We start from the raw sequence: 20,278 nt of genomic DNA, 5'->3' as shown, positions 1-20,278 counted from the left end.
GTTCTTGGCCTTCAGGGTGTTTTAAGTTCATAACAAATTAGCATCATCATCATACCCCATGAGATTTTTAAAGAAGCCCAACCAATTAAAATTTTCTAGCACGGCCATAACTTCAGGATTTTGATGAATCCTAGTGGTACCAGTTGGTTCTCTTCTATTAAATCCACCCTCCATGATGTATGACAATATCTATAGGACTCTAATATAATTTTAGACAGGTTTCTAGGTAGGGGAAAATATTGTTCTTGTGCTGCTATAGGAATTGGGTTTGTTGTGGCAACATGGGATTTTGTCTTCTGTAAAAGTGCATATTTCTTCAAATAAATTTGAAATCAATAACTTATCTCTCCATAATTAGAATATTTAGCATGTTTAGAGGAAAGAAAAATAAGAGAAAAAAATAGACTGATTGTTTCTTTGTTAATTTATTCCCATGACACATCAAATATGATGAATAGTAAATTGAACAATTAAGTAACAGAACTAATTCCAAATGTGAGTAAAATGATGGGAAGGGCTTAGAATTACAACTTTTGAAAAGAAAAATAAACCTCTTCAATACTATTGGGGATATCTATGAGTGGTTTCAATAATGATCTATATTCCTATAGCTACTTATACTTTGTTATTATAGCTCCACAATTTTGAGATTGATACCCTATAGAATTCTCCTGTAGCAAGGGGTAAATCGTCATGGGATTTTTAACTCATGTTTGCATGCAAAACGTTAAATGGGAATAGGTGGTGGACTTCGAGTTGACATCTTTCTTAAGTGGAGATGATTCCAGATGGTGGATGAGGAAAGCTCATCACACATCATTTGAGTTGGCCCCACCTACCCCTGTTGGCCTTTGTGTAACTCATACTCCCATTTTATCTCATCATTAGTAGGCTACAATTACCACCTTTTCAAAATATCATTGATTTTGTCTCATTCATCCTCCACACATGGGAATAACTTTTAGACAAAGCGGATTTTGTTTGAAAAATAGTATGAGACCTCTGCCAGTTTATCTAGCTATATAACCATTCTCTTTTTGCACAAACAACATTTATTTATGCTTTAAATGAATTTGTAGGGCGAGTGTTAGAGCTTTCACACCTAATGATTACCTTTTCATGATGTTGTAGGATGATTTTTGTGTACTTATAAGTGTCTTTAGAGTGTTGTTGGTGAACATATAGTACTATTGCACCTTACAGGAAATCTTGTAGTTACTCAGGCCTATTTTTCAGAGCTAGAAGTGATTGTATTGATTCTTTTGGTCTGGAGCTATTTACCCTTTTCTAGAGGTTGTGGTATTTTTGGAAATGTTTTTGTTGCTATAGAACTTGAGCCTGTAGGATCTTTGTAGGCTGCTAAAGGACTATATAATCTCCTCTAGTAGTCACATAGGTCCCTCATGATCACTAAAATATCATTCTAAATTTTCAATAAAATTGATAGTTTATGGAGGAACCAATGATGTTGATGGAAATGGTTTTGATTATGGTTGTGGTGGAGAAAAACAAGAAACTGGGCTGTTTTAGGGCTAGAAATGTCAAACAATGAAGGGGAATTTAGCACATGATGCATGGTGAGTGAGAAGCTAGGTAATAAGATGTTTCTATTTCTTTTCTCTAGCTCAGATGCAAAGAACTCCCTCAACCTGTAGCTTTTTCTTGAAATTGGGTCATCCTATAGCATTATAGGACTTTCCTATAGCAGTTTAGGGAAGCTAACAAAATGTATGGGAAAGGGTTGATGATGGAGGATGATGAAAGTAGGTGGCGAACAATGTAGGATATTTTTATGGGCGTACTTGGAGATTTGAATTCGATATCTTGGGAAAAATGTGCAAACTAAATTTATTTACCATGTCTTGTTGTTCTTTTCCTATAGTACCTACATATAAGTTAAGGTGAGACAAAAGTTTTTTTTTTGTTTTTTTTCGCTCTCTCTCTCTCTCTCTCAACTAGTGTGTCTGGCCAAGGTTCCTTAGAGGAGGTTTTGGCCTAGTGTTCTTTATTTATTTTTTTCCTTTTCATACTTACAACTACATTATAGAGGTTTTCAACTAGTAATTCTACCTCAAGTCCCTCAAAGGATGGCTTCGCTTGAGTTTTTTTTCTCTACCGGTCAACGAATAAATGGATTGGGAGCCCTAATGATCTCAATCAGATTTAGTTCCTTTATTATTGAATTGGTAAAAAAAACCCTGGATAGGGGATGGTTATAGAATTTCAACTAGCATCCATTTACCAACGGTGGAATGTGTCTCTCATCAATAGTCTTGATTTTGACTGAGCCATTGTCATAGAAATTTTCAACAAGATAATTCCTCAACCATCTAGTCATGAAATTACCCTTGAAATATTTAAAATTGGAGTCATATAGGAAAGACCAGTCACCCTCTTGGAAGGCTATGGTTTTGATGTGCTTTTCATGCCAAAATTTTCTTTGTATTTGGACTCCTTCGGTGTGATATAGGGCCTACATTCTATGCTCATCTACTGCATTCAATTGTTTCAACCTCCCAGCATATGCTTTAGTTAAATCAATAATAGGTTGGGCTTCCATTCTCAAGGTGATATATTTAAATTCATTTGACAAAAAAGATTTATTACCGTAGACTAACTCATTGAGGATAAATCCAGTAGTGGTATTCCAAGTGGTGTTGTAGGCCCAAGTGGCCTCAACAAGTCTTCTTGCCCAATCCTTTTTGTTTCTATTGATCACCTTGGTCAGAGTTCTTTCCAACGCTCTGTTGATAACCTCCACTTATCCATTTTCTTGAGGGTAATACGTAGTATATTTTCAATGTCAAAAGTGGTGTTGTTGTCAGATAGTTGGAATTATTTAGATGGCTTGTGGCATTTGGTATGTTGGAATTGATGTCAACTAGACTAGCACTGAGGTAGAGAGATTTGCACATGTTTCAAGTAATAGATGGGCTCACAGCCTACATCATACCTTATCCACTAGAAAGTTCTTTGAAAGAGATTTCCAACAATATGTGGAAGTCCAAAAATGGCCATTGGGATCAAAATTTATTAATAGTCGAAGTAAAGGAGCTTGGAGTCCTTTGAAGCAGGTCAAATATCGGGAGCCGAGTTTTAGAAGGCCAAAGATCAGAAGTAGGGAGCCATCGGGACCTCGACATTATATTTAAAAGAAACCTGAAAGAAGAAGCTGAATATCAGAGTCAATTTTCGGAGGTTTGACCTCGGGAGCCTAGAGATTTCAGAACCTGAGATATCAGAGCAAGTCACAATAAGGTCGGAGTAAATGGCACATAAAGGAATATCAGAACCTTGGAACCTTGTAGGTACCTCTAAATTACATTTCCTTAGAAGCGTCATGGTTTGCAAAGGAGAGGAATTACAAAGGAATTTGGTGAAAACCCAAGGACCAAGAAGACCCTTTCTCTCTCCTCTAATAGACTCATGGCAATAGCTAATTGGCCCCTCAAGAGCTGACGAGGTAGATGACATCATAATGATGTGACTATATAGTGGACACATGCTAGTCAAATTTGGCATTTTCGGTGGCCTAAAGGGGAAAATTTGGGTGACACATGTCACCATTAAGGAGGTGCCATTTAGAGTGATGATGACAACATGACATCATCTCGGAGGTCAGCATATCAGAGGTTGGAGTTTTCGTAACTCTTGTCTAATTGCTTTATAAAAAAGTTCTAATCCGATAAAGGGGCTCCGATGTGGACTAACACATGGTCATGGGAGATCCAAAGGACCAAGGGCATAGAGAAGGCCTAAGCACTTAAGTGCTATTTGATGCCACGTAGAAAGTATTTCAGAGGTCAGAATTTTGGAACTCCTCCATAATTGTAATTTGGAGAGAAGTTACAAAATAGGGAGCTCTAATGGTGTTTAACACTTCGTTGTGTGGATCCAAAGGACCAATGGCATCATGAATACCTTAACACCTTAGTGTTGAAAAGATGTGTGGAAAGTACATTCAGAGGTCAAAATTTTGGGGACCTCTCTAATTGAATTATGAGAAAGTTTCAATATGCGAGAGCTTCGATGTGTTGGCGCTTGGTCAAGGAAACCCAAAAGAACGAAGGGCGATAGCTATACACAGGGAGATAGCCCCTCGATAGGAGATACAGGTCCTAACACTTAAGCACTAAGCCATTTGTCTCAGGAAGTGGTCATATGAGAAAGAAAATGATAAGGGGGCTAAGCACTAAGGGGATAAAGGCATCAGAATGGTGTGATTTTGTAACATTCTTTTTATATAAGTTATGATGTGTTATAGCTCTGAAACTATTGTACATTGTATTAAAGGATGAATGGGTCAGCAACTGCTAATTAAATGTGTGCAGAGAAGTTCGTTGATGGATTTAATAGCAACTGAATAAATCACTTGGTCAAGGCAACGAGGACCATGATTCTCAGGGAAGAACTGTTGGGCTGGTATTGATGTTGGAAAAAACCATCTCTTATCTCATGTGCATATCTTATAGACTTAAATGAGGAACAAATAAGCCACTCTAAAGTACATGCAAGCTCTCTAAATCCATGAATAAGCATGGGGAGTCTCATTGGAGTGCACAGGTGGATTGAGATTAAATTCTCATCATGTAGGATCACACAAAGAGTTGGTGAAGCACTCAGGGACCCATCCTCATGTTTAATGTAGTCATAAAACTCAAGAAAAAGATGAAACAATAGTATGGAGGTGTCATATATAGGTAAACTCAAGTAATGTGGAAATAGGCACCAGAGACAACATTGAACATAGTGCAACAAAGGAATAAAACTAATAATTTCCATTGAGCAATGTGGGGAAGACAACAATGTTGTATGTGATGAAGAGAGTAGAGCAGAGTGTGTGAGAGTTGTGCAACTATCCCAAGTGTTGAACTAGACTAGAGTATTGCAAAGAGTCAGTGGAATAGAAGGGAGAGTGTAGAGGATAGGGTGTCATTGTGTGAGGCCAAGAGAGTTTGTGGAACAGTAGAGGACCGAGGGTAGAAGTTAATTCTATAGTAAACTAGATTAGTATTCTTATGTATTTGTATTTGCCATTGTTTTCAGTTTGAAAATTGTATAAAGGTAGAACAGTGGCTAGAACATGTGGTGGCCTGCATCCATAAGAGTTTGGTGCCTCTTGGCAAGTAGGTGCTTGCTATCCTAAGGGGTTTGGTGCCTTTTGTGAGTGGGTTCTCACAAATATACTGATGTAATTAAGTAGGTTCTTGATTTACAACATAACAATAAACAATTGGTGGTTTTCTCCCTTTGGGTTTCAACGTAAAAATACTGGTGTCAATATGTGTATGTTGCTCATGTGATGGATTGTATGTACATGTGAATGTCTTATCTCATTGTTCATTTGTATTATGTATGAATTCTCTCATAAGTAACAGACAATAGAGGAAAGAACTAACGACATATAAATAAAATGTTTTAAGAGCTTCACTATTATTGATTCACCCCCCCCCAGTAATTCCTTATTTCAACAATTGGTATCAGAGCCAAGTTCCTTTAGGAATAGTCTAACCACTTGAAGGTAGATCCATAAGTAATTATGTCTAGGTGAGAGAGTCAATATGCTTACTCAAGCAAGATACTAGTCTTTGATGGGACAAACTATGCCTTTTGGAAATTTAGGATGGAATCCTATCTTATGTCCCTAGGAGTAGATGTTTGGAGCTTTGTACTAGCAGATTATGATGTCCTTGATGTCCCTCCCACTAATGCAGATGGTACAATATTGTATGGAAATAATGCTAAAGCCAGGAATTCCATTCTCTTTGGCCTTAGTCAATATGAACTCATAAAGGTTATGCACTGTAAGTTTTCCAAGAAAGTGTGGGTAAAGCTCAATCAGAGTCATGAAGGAGATGAAAGTATAAAAATGAGTGAAACAGAAAGCATAGCAGAATAATTCCTCAGAGTTGATGAAGTAAACAATATGATTACAGGACTTGGTGAAGAAGTCAAGGAAGATATGATTGTTCAAAAAGTGTTAATATCCCTACCCATGAGATTTAATGTCAAAGTCTCAGCTATTAAAGAAATGGCTAATTTAAAGATTGAATTTAGGCTTCTGTGATCCATATCAATTAAGAGAAGAATCTTCGGCGAAAATCACAAAGAGATAATTTTGTCGATGCGTTTCGAACCAACCAGTGTGGTTCATCATCAGGACAAGTTGAATGAGCAGATCTTGCTATGCATTATATATAGATCGGGCAGAATATCCAGGTAACGGCTAGAATAATGACATCTCGATTTCACCAGGAAACGACTAGTTAGACCAATATATATATATATATATATATATATATATATATATATATGTTTTCCAAATCAGTTAATTTGGTTATTAATTTTCTTATTAAAATAAACGTAAATTGACAATTTTATAAATATATATTAAAATAAGTGAGCTAATATACTATAATCATAAAATAATCGAGTAATTAAAAATAGATAATAGTTAACTATATTTTAAATAAATATAAGTTAATTATATTTTAAATAAAATATCAGATAAAGGGAGATTTAAATCTTAAAATAAATTAATTATAAATCAACGAGGTTATATAAATATTAGTTAGTTGTATAAGTTAAAAATAGAATATTCTATAAATAGTTAATTCTATTTTAAAATATAAATAAATAAATAAATAAGTTTCATATTCATAGTCAAAGAGTATCCTGATAAAAATATTTACTTAATAGTTTATTAAGGGTAAAAATTAGTATATTAGTTTAAAAAAAAAAAAAAAAAAAAAAAATAAAAAAATAAAATATTAATTTTAACTTAAGAATCAAAGAGCTTGAAAAAAAAAATATTAATTATAATCTTGAAAAAAATAAAATAAAAAATAAAACATAAAAAATAAATAAAATACATAAATAAATAAATAAATAAAAAAAAAAAAAAAAAATAAAAAAAAAAAAAAATAAAATAAAATAAAATAAAATAAAAAATAAAAATTAAATAAATAAATAAATAAAAACATTAATTTTAATTTAAGAATCAAAGAGGTTAAAAAAAATAAAAAATAAAAAATAAAAAATAAAAAATAAAAAATAAAAAATAAAAAATAAAAAATAAAAAAAATGAATAAATAAATAAATAAATAAAAAATTAATAATAATAATAATAATAATAATAATAATAATAATAATAATTTAATTTTAATTTTAATTTAAGAATCAAAGAGCTTGGAAAAAATAAAAATTTAATTTAAGAATCAAAGAGCTTGGAAACAAAAAAAAAACACTCAAGGGAGAAAACGATTAGGAGGAGAGGGCTGGGACCCAACAACCACTGATCTTCCAGCCATCCTCTCTATTGAGATTGTTCGGCCTTTTTCCAATCTCAAGGGCTTCCCTAAATTTCCAGTGATGGAATTGCAACACTCTAGCAATCACACTAGCTTCTTCGATGCAGACATGGTGATTGGTTTTCTCCACATGCTCTGCTAAAGCGGAAGACTTGGTTCTCATATGCTTGAGGTCCGCTGCGTGCTCACTAATCCTTTGGTTAATGGAGTGACCAGTCTCACCGATATAGGGGGTCCCACATGAACAAGGAATAATATAAACACCTTTCATGTCCTTGGGGTCGATAGGATCATTCACAAATCTGAGGGGCTTACTAATGGTGTTAAGAGGTCTAAAGGTTTCAGGGACATTGTGCTTCTTAAGAATCCTCACAATCCTATCCGTGGTCCCTTGAACATACGGAAGATGGACCCCAGGAATCCGATCCTTAGGTTCTCTTCTGGATAACGAATTCTTAGTTGCTTTGAGGAAAGCCTTTTGTCCCAAATGTCTGCTATAACCATTTTCAACAAAGACATTAAGGAGATGGGACTTCTCCTCCTCGAAGCTCCTTTCATCATAGATCCTCAAGGCACGAGTCGCCAGAGTGTTGAGAACCCCCAACTTCTGGGCAGGGAAATGGTGAGAACTAGCATGCAGATATTGCTCTGTATGAGTTTTCTTGCAAAACACTCGGTGGGAGAGGGAACCATCCTTATTATTAGAGATAAGAATATCAAGGAACTGGAGGCAACCATCGACTTCCTGTTCCTTAGTGAACTTGATGGCCGATGATTGATTATTGAGATGATAGAAGAAGAGATCTAACTCATCTTTCCCCTCCTGTTTTTAAAGTTTTAAGCAAAGGTCTTAACTTTGCCTTGGCCCCTAAGAAAATCCCTGTGGATGACATTATTTGTGACATAGAATTTGGGATTCATGGTTTACCGGATACTATTAAGAACACTATTCGACAAGATTGTGCTGTCATCCTTAGGAAGGCTAGGCCTCCCAAGAGCAATCTTAGCAGGGATGAATTTGAAGCACTAAAATCCTTAAATCAGAACAAAGACATTGTTGTTCTGAAAGCTGACAAAGGTGGGGCTGCTATTATTCTTAATAGGGAAGACTACCGCAATAAAATGTTAGATCATCTTCATAACAGTGGAAGTTATAAGAAGCTTCCCAAAAACCCATTGAAGAAGATTTCTAGGATTGTGGCCCTTGCCATTAAATCAAGTTACTCAGTGAGTCCCTTGCAGCATAAACTCATTAAGAGCAATCCAATCACCCCTAGAATCTATGGGCTCCCTAAAATTCATAAGGAAGGAGCTCCCCTTAGGCCCATTGTCAACACCATTGGAGGTCCGACCTATCTTCTTGCTAAGTTCCTTGCCTTGAAGCTTAAACCCTTAGTTGGTCATACAGGGTCCTTCGTTAAAGACTCGACTTCCTTTATTGAGGAGCTCAAGGACATCAAGCTGGACTCTGGAGACATTCTTGTTTGTTTTGATGTTGTCTCACTCTACACTTGCATCCCTATAAATGAGGCCATGGAAGTGATCAACCGTCTAACTGATCCTGATACTGCTCGGTTAGTTGAGATCTGCCTCACTTCGACCTTTTTTAGTTTTGAAGGAGAGTTCTTTGAGCAAACCTGTGGAGTTGCCATGGGCTCACCCCTATCCCCTGTCGTTGCAAATCTTTTTATGGAGGATTTTGAATCTAAGGCTCTGAACTCAGCCCGTCTCCCACCCAAGCTTTGGAAGAGACATGTGGATGATACTAATGTCATCTTGTCTCGTGGCCAAGATGAGTTAGATCTCTTCTTCGATCATCTCAATAATCAATCATCGGCCATCAAGTTCACTAAGGAATAGGAAGTCGATGGTTGCCTCCTGTTCCTTGATATTCTTATCTCTAAGAATAAGGATGGTTCCCTCTCCCACCGAGTGTTTCGAAAGAAAACTCATACAGAGCAATATCTTCATGCTAGTTCTCACCATTTCCCTGCCCAGAAGTTGGGGGTTCTCAACACTCTGGCGATTCGTGCCTTGAGGATCTATGATGAAAGGAGCTTCAAGGAGGAGAAGTCCCATCTCCTTAATGTCTTTGTTGAAAACGGTTATAATAGACATTCAGGACAAAAGGCTTTCCTCAAAGCAACTAAGAATTCATTATCCAGAAGAGAACCTAAGGATCGGATTCCTGGGGTCCATCTTTCGTATGTTCAAGGGACCACAGATAGGATTGCGAGGATTCTTAAGAAGCACAATGTTCCCGCAACCTTTAGACCTCTTAACACCATTCGTAAGTCCCTCAGATCTGTGAAGGATCCTATCGACCCCAAGGACATGAAAGGTGTTTATATTATTCCTTGTTCATGTGGGACCCCTATATCGGTGAGACTGGTCGCTCCATTAACCAAAGGATTAGTGAGCACGCAGCTGACCTCAAGCATATGAGAACCAAGTCTTCTGCTTTAGCAGAGCATGTGGAGAAAACCAATCACCATGTCTGCATCAAAGAAGCTAGTGTGATTGCTAGAGTGTCACAATTCCATCACCGGAAATTTAGGGAAGCCCTTGAGATTGAAAAAAGGCTGAACAATCTCAATAGAGAGGATGGCTGGAAGATCAGTAGTTGCTGGGTCCCAGCCCTCTCCTCCTAATCGTTTTCTCCCTTGAGTGTTTTTTTTCCAAGCTCTTTTATTCTTAAATTAAAATTAAATTATTATTATTATTAAATTAATATTTTTATTTATTTATTTATTTTATTTTTTTTAACCTCTTTGATTCTTAAATTTAAATTTAAATTTTTATTTATTTAATTTTTAATTTAATTTTTTATTTTTATTTTAATTTTTAATTTTTTTTCAAGATTATAATTAATATTTTTATTTATTTATTTATTTTAATTTTTTTCAAGCTCTTTGATTCTTAAATTAAAATTAATATTTTATTTTATTTTATTTATTTATTTATTTTTTTAAACTAATATACTAAATTTTACCCTTAATAAACTATTAAGTAAATATTTTTATCATGATACTCTTTGACTATGAATATGAAACTTATTTATTTATTTATATATATTTTAAAATAGAATTAACTATTTATAGAATATTCTATTTTTAACTTATACAACTAACTAATATTTATATAACCTCGTTGATTTATAATTAATTTATTTTAAGATTTAAATCTCCCTTTATCTGATATTTTATTTAAAATATAATTAACTTATATTTATTTAAAATATAGTTAACTATTATCTATTTTTAATTACTCGATTATTTTATGATTATAGTATATTAGCTCACTTATTTCAATATATATTTATAAAATTGTCAATTTACTTTTATTTTAATAAGAAAATTAATAACCGAATTAACTGATTTGGAAAAAAAATAAAAATAAAAAAATAAATAAATATTTTGGTCGAACTAGCCGTTCCTCGGTCAAATCGAGTTGTCATTATTCTAGCCATTACCTGGATATTCTGCCCGATCTATTTATAATGCATAGCAAGATCTGCTCATTCAACTTGTCCTGACGATGGACCACACTGGTTGGTTCGAAACGCGTCGACAAAATTATCTCTTTGTGATTTTCGCCGAAGATTCTTCTCTTAATTTAAAGATGTTGAAAAATGCAACAAGAAAATCCTAATTTAATTTTGTCCTTGAATTAACTTAGGACTTAATTTATAATTCTAATTCTCATAACAACTTGTAATAGTTAACTAAGTTAATTTGACTTAGTTGGATAAGTTAATTCGAGTTGGGATTATATCTAGAGTCATGTAGAGTGGTTCCTAAATTTTAGGGGCCCAGGTTGAGTTATTTTGAGTTGTAATTATTTAATTTAGTTAAACTACTTCCAACTGATGTAGGAATTAGTGGGAGATCTAGTAGTGGGGTGTAACCAACACTGCTCAACCAATGAACTGAAGATTCACTCATAATTAACTCAATCATGTTAGATCAGAGAAGGACCAAATTGAGATTGGAGTTTAGGGATAATGTACTATCAGTTGTAAAATCATATAAATTAAACTGATGGTGCATGTAATCAGAAGAAGGGGTATGATGGATTGCATAGTTATGGATGAGGAATTTCCCAATTAAATATGGGCTAATTCCCTAGGAAACTTCAAAAGGAAATAAGATCTTGGTAGGCAGTAGATTTAGCTAAATATTGGCTGGAGCTTTTTTGTGAATCAGTGAGATAGATTGAGATTATGTAGAGGTTGCTTGGGATTGAGAAAAGAATTGTAATCTTCTCATATTTTCTAATTAATGCAATGTACATATAGTAGGTGTTTTTAGTTGTGGCTTTCCCCATAACATTATTGTGTAATGTGTGATTGAATTGTTTCTCTTTTATGCTTCGTGATTTCATCAATCGTTTATTATTTCCGTTGATGAGTAGAGTATATTCAAGGCAATTGTTTTAGAATATTACAATCTACAGTTTGAATTTGCAAGGAACTTCTCCATGGTATCAGAGCTATATTTGTATAAATTTCTACATCGTATCAGAGGTGAAATCACTATAGAAGTGGAGAATATGAGTTTGTTTTTTGCAGGAGAAATCAAATTTGCAGTATCATACTTCAGAGACAATAAGATTTCGTTCTACAGATTGAGACTCAAATATGCCCTTAAGGGTAGTTCGAACTATATTTCTTGGAAGGATAGGATGGAGGCAGTGTTGGAAGACAATGGGCTTAAGGAATTCATAGATAATGATATTCCTAAGCTAGTTGATGCTCAAGATATGGCAGAGTGGAGAAAGTGTGTAGCAAAGGTGAGAAGGATTATCCTAGAAGGAGTTTGAGATCATATTGTCTCGAAGCTCCATGGTAAGGACACTCCATTTGAAATGTGGAAGGCCTTGATAGACCTATTTCAAAATGACAGTGACCACAAGAAGCTAGCACTGAAGAACAAGCTCATAAAGATCAAGATGGAGAAGGGAGACATGATACCAAAGTACTTGACCAAGTTCACCCAATGTCAGGATGAGCTTGGAAATGTTAGTGTTATAGTTGTTGAAGATGATTTGGTGAGCCTACAACTTCTAGGACTTACCAAGAGTTGGCACAACTACCAAGGCTCAGTTAATTGGAGGGAGAAGCTACCAGAGTGGGAGCGATTGTGATCCGACTTGGTACAATAAGAGATTTGGTAAAACACCAAAGATGGATCTTCATCCAATCATGATGATGAGGAGAAATGTACCTTAGCTGGAAAAGCGAAGAAAGGGAAGTGGAATTCATCCCATTCCAACTCAGATTCCAGTTAGGGCAGAAAGAAGAAGGACACGTCAAAGATTAAATGTTTTCACTAGCACGAGTTGGGACACTATACCACAAATAGTCCTCACAAGAAGTCCAGTAAGAAGCCCTCATGAGGAGTGGAAGGTGAATTTCTTGCTTCACAATTCGAACTAGATTTCACCCTCATCGCTTGCATGGCGACATCGGTAATGGGTAGTGTGTGGTACATGGATAGTGGAGCCTCATTCCATATGACTAGTGTTATCACTAAGATTTTCCCAGAAGTTGTAAGAAGAGGCAAAGGGGTCCGAGGTAAACACAAACAAACTTTTAGGTACAGAATCTAGCCAATCTGTATCCAGAGAGGGCTCTCTCTTTAAGGTTTAGCTTTGTTTTGATATATATTAGGCTAGTTATGAAAGCTTGGGGTTTTGATTGTGTTTGGTGGTGAAATTTAGTAGCAGAGGGGTAGGGCTGAATAGTTTAGGCCATTGGGCTAATGGAGTCAAAGAAGATGTCTCAACTGGAATTGGTTTTTCAACAAAGGATGGCTTCAAAGGGAAAAATAGCTAAACAGGGAGCAAATAGAGACTTGAAAAGATGGAATGGACTTAAAAGGGATGAAGGGAAATTAAGTATCCTTCAAAATATTTTAAGAGGAGGGAACTTGGATGATCACCAATAAAAAGTAATTAAGGATTTTTTACTAAATGATCAAAATGAGTAAACTAGGAAACAGGAGAAACTAAGAATTCACTGCTTATGCTGGTTTAGAGGAAAAAATTTAGGATAAAAACGACTAAAGACAGATTGCACTTAAGCACTTTCTGAATTATTCTTTTTCATTTTGATATTCAGATACAAAACACAATTGATATAATAAACAAGAAAACAATAACACATGAGATATAAAATACTTATTTGTCCAGTGTTTGACACATGAATCCTGTGAAAAGTCCTTTGTATTAATTCTTCATCCAACCAACCATGCAAGATTTTTCCAACAACACTTTATTCCAAAGTAATCAGTTTTACAGCAATGTCTAAGAATCCACACTCAATACTCCAAATGAGGGAGTATTTATACAAAAACTTACAAAAAATATTTCATAACAAAGTGAGATATATTCTAGGATGACTAACTATAAGTTACATGAAAAATAGAGACAGATGGTCTCATAGATAGAAGAAAAAGGAAAACTGATGGCTTGCTATCCCTATTCTTGTGAATTTACTGGAGGCAGGCCCTATGATTGGGCATGCTGCTGTCTTCTTTGTAATTCTATGCTGGTTGCCCTTCTTTTGATCTTCTTACCGATACTCTTTACCTGCTCTGATACTCTTTGACTTGTTTGATCCTTGTTTACCTTCTGTTACCATTATTGACTATGGTAAAAAATGGAAATTTACCTTTTTACCAAAGGTAAATCACAAAATTTCTATCATGTTTGCCCACCATTTTTCCCGTGGTATTCTAGTCCTTTGAAGTTTTCTAAGGATCTCGTCAGCCTCGGTATATCTGAAAAAATCACGCTGACCTTGGAACAGGTGTTTTATTTCGTGCTCCACATAGAATAGGTTCTCAAGATTGTCAAAAAGAACTCTGCCTGTAGGTATTGCTTTAGTTGCACTAGAAGATGAGCTGGCCTGGTTGTCTGCATATTTAGCCAACTTGTCAACATAGTCTATCTGTGTCATCAGCTTGTCATTGATAACTAAAGGACTGGGAAGTCCTTTACTCTGCAATATGCCAAATTTCTTCATAAAATCATCAATTTCCTCCTCCATGTTTAGGCATCTCCTTTCCAAATTCTGCATTAAAGACCTTTTAGTTAAAACCTTCTTGATTTCCAGAATTTTCCCTGTTCTGTCTCCAATGCCTAGTTCTTCAAGCTGGTACTTATTCTTGGTATTCAAAAAATTAATTAGTCTGGTAGCCTCCTCAGGCATCCTTCCTAATTCTGCCTTAGTTCTCTGGACTTCTTCAAGAGCTAGCTTTACCAAATCCATCTGCTCAAAAATTATTTGTATAGATGGCCAAACATCATTTATGGACTGAGTGATGTTGGTCCAAATAATTTTCCTAATATCTTCTAAGGGTCTATCAAATGTGAGTTCTTTTTCTAATGATTTCACCTTTTGTTCTAACCCTTTGTTTTCCCTCACCTTTTCTGAAAAATTTATCTTCGAAAGATCATATTTTTGTTCTAAGGTAACAAATTGTTCTTTTACCTTTTTGCAACTCTGAAACTTGGAGCTTCAACTCCTCCATTGATTTTATCAATTCTTCTATGCTAAGACCTGAAATCACTGGAATGTTTGGTGCTAGAGCTGTTCCAAGGGTTGAAGGGATTGCAGTGGAAACCACTGGAATCACATTGGGAGGCTAAGAGGTCGACTCTCCCTGCTTGTCCTTCAATGATTTTTCTAGTTCTTGTTCAGTCTCCTTCAGCTGCTCATTAAGTTTTAGGACTAAATCCATCAGCTCTTCTTCAGACCTTTGTTGTATGACCTCAGCAGTCTGTGGATGCCTTGAAGGAGGCAACTTTAGCTGCTTTCTTAAGGAAGCTATGTCTTCATCTTTCTTTTTAATTAAGGATTCTACAACCTTCACATCTTTTGGATCATGACCGAATCCAATGATCAATTCTTATAAAGATTTAATCCTGTTGTCTTTAGCCTATGAAGAGGATTTCTCCAGCTGTAATTGGGTAGTTGTATTGCTCAAAGAATTTTCTAGTCTTTGGGCCATCATGGCCTTACTAGTCAATGAAGAGTAGACCACCTCCCTTGTCTGTTTGTGTAATCAATCTGGTCTAGGGGATGAATGTCCTTTTCCATGACCTCAAAATCAGTTTTGAGGTAATCTGCAGCTAATTGAGGCTGTTGCACCTTGGGTTTGAAAAAGCTCATTATCATTTTACCTTCTTTTATGTCATAGGATGACATCAACCTGTTCTGATTAGTAGGAGCCATTTTCAAATACTGATTGTAAACTTGGATCCGCAATGGCTCATTTTTGGCTTTTATTTCCATAAAATTCTTTTTGATATCTGGATTTTCTTTTCCTGGGGGCCTGAAAGATGAAACTTCTGTACTTTGTTGTCTCTCCAATTCCTGTCTTTGTGAGCTGGAAGGTGTCCCACCTACTGGGAAAGTTTGATGACTATCTACACCTTCTTTTCTTTGACTATCAGTAGTCTCTTCATAAAATTCTTCCTCTGAAAGAGGATTTAGCCTGTGCCTCTTAGCACCGGGCTGTTCTGAGGGTCCACTGGCAGGGGTAGCTACTTCCCTATCTCTCTTTTTGTTCTTTTCCTCATTCAGAGGAGTTTGCAAGATTGGTGGTTCTCCCACATTGACTTGGGTTGGAGGAGTGTGTATGTGGGCCTGCTCTTTGGAAGTTTTAGGCTGTTTAGACATTATGGACTGTTCTGTAGCCTGAGTGCTTGTCTCTATTTCTTTACCTTTGGAAGTCCCTGTAACTGGTGTATCAGTCTGCTGTGAGTGCCTTTTAGAGGTCCTAGCTGCTGAGGCACTTATTCCTGATGCTTACTTCTAGAAGTCTCAAAATGTACCTATACAAAAGAATCTAAGTCAAGAATCTTTTCAAGATCTCTGATTACATTTTCTATGTTGACCTGCTCACTATTAGTTGCTACTAAGGTTCCTTCTCTCCATTCATCCATGTTGGCAAATTTTTCAATCTCTGGGATTCTATGGTGCAAATATGGTGACAACCTATTCTTCATTATTATATCACAGATAAAGCCATGAGGGTCATATGGAGCCCAACCAAAACTTTTTTGTAATTTAAGGTAATCTTCTATAATTCTCTCTACTTCTTTCCCTGCTTATCTAGTGTTGCAGATGAAAGGACCTAATTGATGTTTGATCCTGAGTTGTGCTTTCTTTTTGGCTTTAGTAAAATGGATCAAATCTGAGTTACACATATGCCTGTAGTATTCCAATGCAAACAGTCGCATTGGGACATACTTTGTTAACTTGAAAGGGGCAAATTCACACCCATACATCCTGATTTCTGTATAGTTCTGGTATAATACCAATCACCCACTCTGTACTACTTGGAAAGTTGAAGGATCTTTTTAATGTCACCACTGATCATGGGAGGGGAAACACCTGTCAATTAGGTGGTTGCTAGATGAACAAATTGATCAATGAAATCATTATAGGAGTAAGGGGTATCAAAGGAATCATGGAAGACAGAAGACCAGAAGATAACGAACCTTAGATTGCCTTTGGTATCAAGTTTCATGACAGGGAATGGGAAATTATCTGACTGTTAATAAAGCATGAGAAGATATATAAAGGTGGTATACTTGAAAACCCTTTCATTCTCCAGTCTCATGAACTGGTCATGAATTTTATTAGCAATACAGGAGGCATAGTCATACTTGACAGCAGGGGGCTGTCTAGGAGTAAAGATTGACAACAACACTAGGGTTAAATCATCAACAAACTCACTAGTGTTGAATCCCATAACTAAAGATATCATATCAACTATGAGTCTACCCATATATGTGAAGAAAGTTTGCATATAAGGAGGTGGGACCTTAGGCTGATGTTTTTGTAGGATGAAAGTCTAACAGAGGCAATTAAGTCTGGATTGGGATATTTTAGTTGATTTCTCAAGTAAATCTCCAAGGGAAAGGGGAGTGAGAGATTGACTGGGGTGAAATTGCAACATTTCATTGATTGATTAAGCAATTATTGGGAAAAGAACTGTTTGGCTTGGAGACATAACTGCTCGGCGGTTAGGGTCATAATTGGCATGGCATTGATGAATTATATTAGGGGAAACATGGATTGAGGGTAAAAAGTACTTGGGAATATTGGATTCCCACAGTCCTAGGATATCAAAGCCATTCAGGTAGTCATCTCTACTTTGGAAAAAGACTTTGAGGTGATTTTTATCATAGGTAACGTCTTTTATTTGGAAGTCCCTATGTGCCAAAGGCAGATAGTCTAAATCTCGATGAGGGGCATTAAGGGGTGCAACATTCAAAGCCAACGGGGTTTCCATGTCTAGTTCTTGTGGATTCAGAAGGAAACTATGGTTTTCTTTGTGAAATGGGCAACACAGAGGCTATAGGAGACTTAAATGACAAAAATATTGACTGAATTATTATGAATTGGGCCTTTTTCATCAATTAACAGTGAAAAACAAGTATTTGCAGGGTTTTATCGGTCTTTCCTTGGTCTTTCTTTTTGTTGGGGTTCATTTTTCTTTCATTTTTTTGACCATCTTTATTCTTTTTACCCTTTGATTTTTCTTTTAGGGTATACCCTCTTTACATTTTTTTTTTTTTTTTTGAAAATATGGAAAACCTTTACAACAAGGAAAGGTATGAATATATTACATAGCTCATCAAGTCAATCATGATATATGACACCTATTGGTATAGGAGCATAACATTGGCTCCACTTGGGGATGGCTTTTCTTGGTGGAAAGTCAAGAAAAACAGTTCAGATAGCCTCTAAATGATTTTGAATGCACTATGAAATCTTCTTCTGCTTGTTGCTTTATTGTATGTATGATAGTGATACTTTTGAAGCTTAGGGCCTTCTCTTCGGGCTTCAACTCCAACAAGTTACTGTCCAATCAAAACTGTGACAGTACAAAGGATATAGTATGTACATGTTAACAATCAGGATAACATTAATAAGTAGGATCAAAGTAATGTTTCAACATCCGACCATTGACTGGTCCTTCTTCTGTTTCTGTGCCATCCAAGTTTTTCAGATAATATGTATTGTTTCCTTGTAGGGCATAGATAATATAAGGTCCCTTCCATAGGAAGTCAAACTTCCCATGTTTCCCCTTATCTTCTCTTCTGGAATCCCATCTTAACACTTTATCTCCAAGGTAGAAATCATCTGCCTTACTCCTTTTGTCAAATACCTTCTTGAGTTTCTCCTGCAATACTTGGGATCTTTGATACACCTCCTCTCTAGTCTACTGTAGATTGATGGTCTGGTTTATCCTCCTTTGAATGTCATTAGGTTCCACCTGAGCTTCTTGAAGTAGTTTCATAACAGAAACTCCTAATGATGAAGGAAATATAGCCTCCATGCCATATACTAACTCATAAGGACTAGTGCCAATGGATTTTTTGGTTGTAAGTCTGTCTGCCCATAGTGCATTTATCAGTTTCTTGTGCCAAGTTTTCTTGTTCTCCTCCAATAGTTTTTTAATGATATTAATAAGGCTCTTATTGGAAGACTCAGTCAGTCCATTCCCTTGAGGGTATTAGGCCGTGGAATGGCCTAAGGTAATGTGGTACTTGTTACAGAAATTGATCATCTTCTTTGATTTGAAAGCTGTAGCATTATCAGTTATGATTTTATCAGGACAACCAAATCTGGACAATATATTGGTTTCTAGGAAACCTATGATCACTGTATCATTGGCTTGTCTAGAGGGGATGCCCTCTATCCATTTGGTAAAATAGTCTGTGGCAGTGAGAATCCATTTGTGTTGGCCTGAAGAGGGTGGATGGATTTCTCCAATGAAGTCAAGGCCCCATTGTTGGAAGGGTTTTTCAGTGGAAATTGGTTTTAGGGGTAAAGGTAACAATTTTCTCTTGCCTTCAAAAATTTGACATTTATGGCAAGAAGTGACAAATTTCTTTACATCAACGAACAAGGTTGGCCAATAGAATCCAGCCCTTAGGATCTTGTCTACAGTTGATTTCCAGTAAAGGTGTCCACCACAGTCTCCTGCATGAAATTCTTGGAGAGCCTTGTCAGCTTCATCTTTTAGTAAACAATTCAATAAAATTCCTTCATGATTTTTCCAAAAGAGAGCATTATCTAAAATACAAAACTTTGAAGCTTTCATCTTTAAAAACCTTTTCTTTGTTCTAGATAACCCTGGAGGAGCCTGCAGGTTTAGTAACACATAAATTACATCAGCATACCAAGGTGAGTCTAAAAAGGCCTGGCTGATTTGTGGAGTCGCCATCTCCTATTCGTTATCCAGTTCATTTATGTCCAGGGCTTGACAATTAGTTTTTGTCATGAGTTTGGCCAATCCTTGTCCCTTTATTAGTTTTGTAGGTTTTATTTCAATATCATATTCTAAGATGGTAGCAATCCATTTACCTCTTTTACCCTCAATTCCATCCTGAGTTAGGATGTCCTTGACAACTACATTTGGTACATAGGCTATCACATGAGAGTATAATATATAGACTCTGAAGTCTTTAATGGCTTTTACAAGGGAAAAAGATTGTTTCTCGATGATTTTGTATTTTAATGATGCATCTTTGAGTGCTTTACTAAAAAAGGCTATGGGTTTCTCGCATCCTTGATCATATTTTTGTAATAAAATAGTTGCTATAGTGTGTTCTGATGCAAATGAAAAGATTATGAAGTCTCTATCAAATTGAGGACTGGTTAGGACCGGTGTTCTAGTTAAAGCCATTTTGATTTCTTCAAATGCTTGTTTGGCTTCTACTGTCCATTTGATACTTGAATCCTTTTTTAACATATCATTAAGTAATCTAATGAGTTCAGCTAAGTTAGATATGAATCTTCTCAAAAAATTTATCTTTCCTAAGAAAGCTTGAAGTTCTTTGATATTTCTTGGATGAGGTATCTGCAGAATAGCTTCTATTCTGGCAGGATCAATTCGAATGCCATCTTTGGAAATGATGTGACCCAAGAGTTTACCTTCCTCCAG

This window comes from Pinus tabuliformis, chromosome 3_1 (assembly GCF_031772625.1).
Source record: "Pinus tabuliformis cultivar Carrire ecotype Pingquan chromosome 3_1, CPIR1, whole genome shotgun sequence".
Classification (NCBI taxonomy): domain Eukaryota; kingdom Viridiplantae; phylum Streptophyta; class Pinopsida; order Pinales; family Pinaceae; genus Pinus; species Pinus tabuliformis.
The sequence above is the reverse complement of the archived record's forward strand: the minus strand, read 5'-3'. Positions refer to the sequence as shown.